The sequence below is a fragment of the Empidonax traillii genome, unplaced genomic scaffold (genome assembly GCF_003031625.1).
Source record: "Empidonax traillii isolate 1590-97213 ecotype Southwest subspecies unplaced genomic scaffold, ASM303162v1 scaffold1460:size212889, whole genome shotgun sequence".
NCBI lineage: Eukaryota > Metazoa > Chordata > Aves > Passeriformes > Tyrannidae > Empidonax > Empidonax traillii.
This window is the reverse complement of record NW_020956653.1, coordinates 120,834-126,669: the sequence shown is the minus strand read 5'-3', so window position 1 is coordinate 126,669 and position 5,836 is coordinate 120,834. Positions and strand designations below refer to the sequence as shown.

Below are 5,836 nucleotides of genomic sequence, written 5' to 3'. Positions count from 1 at the left end.
CTGTTTCCTCTGTTTCCTTTTCTGAACAGACCCTGTGCTAAGGAACAACCAATGTGCAACAGCAGCTCAATGTCCCAGTTCCTGCTCCTGGCATTGGCAGACAGGTGGGAGCTGCATTTGCTGCACTTCTGGCTCTTCCTGGGCATCTCCCTGGCTGCCCTCCTGGGCAACGGCCTCATCCTCAGCGCCGTAGCCTGCCATCAGCACTTGCACCCCCCCAGGGACTTCTTCCTGCTGCATCTCTTTCTCACAGACCTGGGCTGCATCTGCACCACTGTGCCCAAAGCCATGCACAACTCCCTCTGGGACACCAGGGACATCTCCTTCATGAGATGTGCTGCTCAGATCCTATCTTTCTGTTAATCTCAGCAGAGTTTTCCCTCCTGACCATCATGTGCTATGACCACTACATTGCCATCTGCAAACCCTTGCACTACGGGACCCTCCTGGGCAGCAGAGCTTGCGCCCACATGGCAGCAGCTACCTGGACCTCTGGGTTTCTCAATGCTCTGCTGCACACAGCCAATACATTTTTCCCTGCCCCTGTGCCAGGGCAATGCCCTGGGCCAGTTCTTCTGTGAAATCCCAAACATCCTCAAGCTCTCCTGCTCACACTCAGGCTACCTCAGGGAAATTGGCCTTCTTAGGGTTAGTGGCTGCTTAGTGTTTAGCTATTTTCTTTTTCATGGTTTTCTCCTATGTGCAGATCTTCAGGGCTGTGGTGAGGATCCCATCTGAGCAGGGATGGCACAAAGCCTTTTCCACGTGCCTCCCTCACAGGACTGTAGTCTCCCTGTTTATCATCACCTCATTCATTGCCTACCTTAAGCCCCCCTCCATCTCCTCCCCATCCCTGGATCTGACCCTGTCAGTTCTGTACTTGTTGATTCTTCCAGCACTGAACCCCCTCACCTACAGCCTGAGGAACCGGGAGCTCAAGGATGCCCTGAGGAAAATGATAACTGGGTATTTTTCAGGAGCAAAAAACTGCATCTTTTCCTCTACAGAACACTCACTGTGTAACACTTTACTGGTCCAGCCTGACTTCCAAACACTTTGGTAGTGGTGGGGTCAGGGGCTTTCATGTTATTTTCCTCTTGTTCATGTATTAACACTCAAATTTGACTGTTCATCCCATATATAATTCACTCTCTCTGTCTTTTTTTTTGACTCATAAAATATACAACTCAGGAATCATGCTCTGTGTGCATTTAAACCAAAAAAAGTTCATGCAGCAAGGCATTTGTCAAACATCCGCCCTGTGATAGTTTGTACATGAGGAATCAGAATCTCTGAGTGTAAGAAAGGACATAAATTCTTTTTCCTTGGCCCTTCATCCAAGACCTCCCCTGAAGCTGGAGGGCATTTCCATGTTTGCAGATGTGGAGGGGAAGAGTCCCAGCCCTACCAGGGAGCACCAGAACTGGGTCTTTGCAGAGTTGCTCTCTTTGCACTCCTCCCCTCTCCTTTGCTGTTCGTGTCCAAGGCCTGAGTGCTCTGACAGCTCAGTCACTGTCCTGCTGTGTGTCAGTCCTGGGACCACAGGCAGGGACAGGCCCTGGGCACTGCTGGGACAGGGCTGGGCTCCACACCAGCACTTCCATCAGCAAAGGGCTTCCCCTGCAGGCACTTCCTGAAGGCTGAGGGCTTTTCCCAACACTGGTATTGAGAAGAAGTCCAAGGAATAGACTCTGCAAAACTTGTTGCTTTGCTTGTTTCTCCATGGAGACAGTGCAGGGAGGGCAGGGACCCACTGGGACTTCAGGGACTGAGGGCTGGCTCAGATGTTGTGTGTTGGTGGCCGATGGGCAATGGAGATGACAAAGGATCTCCAAGTCACCTGCCAGGGGCTCTGCAGCTTGTGCTGGCTCTGATGGCAGGGGAGGATTTGTCTGTAGGAAAGGAGGAACTGCAGGAGAGCACAGAGGATCTGCAGGGACAGCCCATCCCATACAGTCAGCAGTGAGTGGAGCCCTGGAGCAGAATCCTGCCCAGGGTGGAGTCACCAAGAGATAAAGTGTGCGAAATAAATGAAACGGTTTTACTACAAGCAGGGTTTCCATGATTGCCTCATGATGAGGAGTTTTTGTGATCAGAGGTGTTTGCAGTTGCCTATGGCTGCAGTTCTGTTGCAGCTGTGACCTGTTAATAGTTGTGATCATGTTACTGTTGCTTACTATGGCTGTATAGAGGTGAACCGGGAAGCCTGTAAGACAATGAGACCAGCCAGGCCTCATTGCCAAGGGACCACACGGCCGGGACAGGGAAACAATCTAATAGGTTGATTAAAACGACCAATGGACTGCAAAAGAGAAGTGTGAGCACGCCCTGAGAGACCCAATCGGGCTCAAGAAAAGGCTATATTGCCTTTTAGGGAAGAAAGAGAGCAGAGCAGAGCTGAGCACGGGAGGGACAAGGGAACAGTTATGCAAATTGAGAGACCTTAAAAGAACTGCCCCCCCCCCATCTCAGGTGTGCTCTTGGGTCCTGGCACGAGGCAAACCTGACCGCACCCAGCACGCGCTGAAAATAAAGTTCTTTGTTTCACTTTATTTGACTGTCTACGAAATTTTAATTTTTCTCACACGGTGTTCTCTTTTATTCACATAAACATTCAATGCCCGACAAATCCACTTTTCAAATGAACCAAACTGAGGCCAGTAAATGTTGTCTGTTCTTATGGGACTTTTTGTCCATTCATACATACAGTATTGGATCATGACTGCTTTGTCTTTACCCCGCGTTTTCTCTGATTCTTTCCATGTGTGAGAAATATCTCAAATTAAAATTTCGAAGATGGTCAAATAAAGTGAAACAAAGAACTGTACTGGTTATGTTCAGCCAAATGTTCATCTGAACATCTGTTTGGGAAAAATTGAGAAGTTGGTATCTCAATAGTTTCCTTCTGGTTTTCTGGTTTCAATAAGGCCTCTGATTTTCTGGTAAGGCCTTCTGGTTTCTGGGCCCAGTGCATTACACTGTCTTGTTGTATTGTCTTGTCTTATATGTGCTGAATTGTATGTGATTTTTGTGCTAGATAATATTGTCTATATGCTCTATATGGTTAAGATATCTGTCGGCTGTTACAGAAACTAAGTTTTAGCATTTTATGGTCTGTGGTGACATCTTGTGACGTTACTCGGTAAAGGCATTTTATGGTCTCTGATAGTATTTTGTCGGGTTTTCACATGGGAAATACTCAAGGGAAAGAAGTGGACCCCAAGACCCCATTAGGATGCATTCTAAAGCATTGGAAAGAATTAGGTGGAATCCCTGGTGGAAATCTAGGTAAAAGAACCCTACTAAAGTATTCACAAAATTGGTGGCCATTGTATAAGCTAGATTATAATGAGAAATGGCCGCCAAATGGTACTTCAAATTATAATACTTTGTTACAACTTATGTTATTTCTTTGTAGACATGACAAATGGGATGAAGTGATTTATTGTGATTTGTTCTTCACCCTAAAAAATAAGCCAAAGTGGCAAAAGGATTGTGGAATAAATATAGCCCCACAAGATCCCCTTGTGTTAGCACTTGAAAAGGATCAGAAAGACTATAAGCAGAAAAATCATTGTTGCGATGCTTGTAACATTGGAGAAAGGTGTCTTAATCTAAAGAGAGATAGTGATCAAGAAAGCTTGATCAGTCTCACTGATTTACAACCCTTTGCCCCACCCGTAAAGGAGGACACTGGAGACAACTGGTTAGAATCTTTAAGAAAAGAGAAAACACTCCGAAAGGGAAGGGAAAAGGGAAAGACATGCCAGATTTAAAACAGGGTAAGGCAGAAGGGACACCAGATCAGGAAAAAGAAAAGGCAAAGGTTAGCTCACCAACACAAGGGACGGATGATCCTGACGAGGGAACAAACCACACAACCAACCACAGGCTCGAGAAAAGCCTCGTCAGTCCCTCCTCCCTCAATCTGTGCCTCAGTTTCCCCACCCTGAGCAGCTCTTGGGGACCCGAGGGGTGGCATCATCTAGCCCCAGCACCACCCCCTCGAGTTCCTCTCCCCCACCAAGCTAGGGGGATCCAGCGGACACGACCCCCCAGTCCCTGCACCCCGGGGACATGGGGGGCTCCCCACAGCCCCTACTCAGCCCATCAGTCTCAGCCCATGGAGCCCACCTGGTCCTCCATGTCCCGGCAGAGTCAGGGGGGCGCTGGGTTGGGGACACGGACCTCAGGGTGGGGACACGACGCTGTCACACGGAGGAGGGAACAGGAAGCCAAAGCCCCGCTGCCCTCCTCACTCTTCTGACCTCTCCCACCATTTTCCCATCGGTTAAGGGGGGGTCCCAGCACTTTTTGGGGTGTGCTGGGTGCCGTGTTGAAGGGCAGGTGCCCTCCCAAAAGCCCCTAAACATCCCCGACATCCCCAGTGATGTCACCACTGTCCCTGTGATGTCACTGGTGTTCCCAATGATGTCACAGCTGTCCAATTGGTGCCATCACAGTCCCTGTGACGTCACCAGACAGTTGTGATGTCACTGGTCTCCAGTGATGTCACTGGTGTCCCATGAGATGTCACCACTGTCCCATGTGATGTCACTGTTGTCCCCAAGGGTGGTCTCTGCGTCCCCAAAATGTCACTGCTGTATCTGTGATGTCACCTCTGTCCCAAGTGGTAGCACCATGTCCCCGTGATACCAGTGATGTCCCCTGTGGTGTCACCAGAGCCCTGTGATGTCACTGGTCTCCTGGGATGTCACCGCTGTCCCCTTCAGCAAAACTGAAGGCAGAGGGCCCAGCTCCCTGCAACTCTCCTGTATCCCAGGGCCGGAGGCTTGTGCAGGGCTTGCAACCAGCAGGGCAAATAAAGAGCTTTCCTTTTCCCTCTAAAACCTCATGTGCAAGGGATGAACAGCAGCACAACCTCTGTTCCGGTGAGGTCCTCCCTCAACCAGCCCAGGCAGTACTCCATCACAACCAGTGCCCAGGGAGAATCGCCCAGCCCGATCTGTCTCTCTGACAGAGCTCCTGAGCTGGGAAAATGGGGTTAGGAGGTCCAGACTGGGCCTACTTTGGCTTTGCTGGGCTGGGCAAAGGCTGGGAGCTGGGAGCATTGGGGCTGCTCCTCCAGCTCCTGCTCTCACCATGTTCTCCTCCTTTCCTTTCCCTCTTCACTGGCACCCCCCACGGAAAATGGGGTTTACAGACATCCCTGTAACACCCAGTGGGTTTGTCCCTGTTGTCAGGAATCTGCCCTGTGCCAACCCCTGGGGTCATCTGCACCAGTTCTGGTCGGGAATTGCCTGTGCTTGGCTTGGTTTGGCTTGGCAGGGCAACACCTGCACAGCTCCTCCTGTCCTGGAGGACAGAGAGCGGTTCCAGGGGGACATATCACCTGACCCTTCTCCTTGGACGAGGCAGAAACATCCCCTTTCTCTTCCCCTTCTCGGTGCGTGGGGCGAAAATCGCCCTTGTCAGGAAACAACTGCAGGCTCTGCTCCTCCGGTGATCCAACAGCGACCCCTGCTGACTGTGATTGGATTTGCACCAAAAAGCGAGGAATACCGGACTCTCCTTTTTTGAGGCGGATTTTTGGTACAGGATTATTTGGTCGTTTTTGTGCTCTTTCGTTGTTCTACCAATACACATACATCCTTTAATAAAAGGCTGTTATTTTTGCTTTCTCCATACTTTCTCACTTGGAGTCTCTTAATTTTGGATTTACAATTGCTTAGAGGGAGGAGTTTGGTCTTCCTCATAACTTCTCCTCCTTAGGAAAACACTTGTGTTTCATTAAACTGAGAGAGATATAAATTCATGCTTTGTTTACAGCCCAGAAAGATCTTGCAGGCTCTTCTCATTTGCCTCTGCCCCTCTC

The 5,836-nt window shown here is 49.7% G+C and overlaps 1 pseudogene; it reads left to right on the top strand.

The window, feature by feature from the left end:
• Positions 1–392: 392 nt before the first annotated feature.
• Positions 393–1,063, top strand: LOC114070181 (annotated as a pseudogene).
• Positions 1,064–5,836: the final 4,773 nt, after the last annotated feature.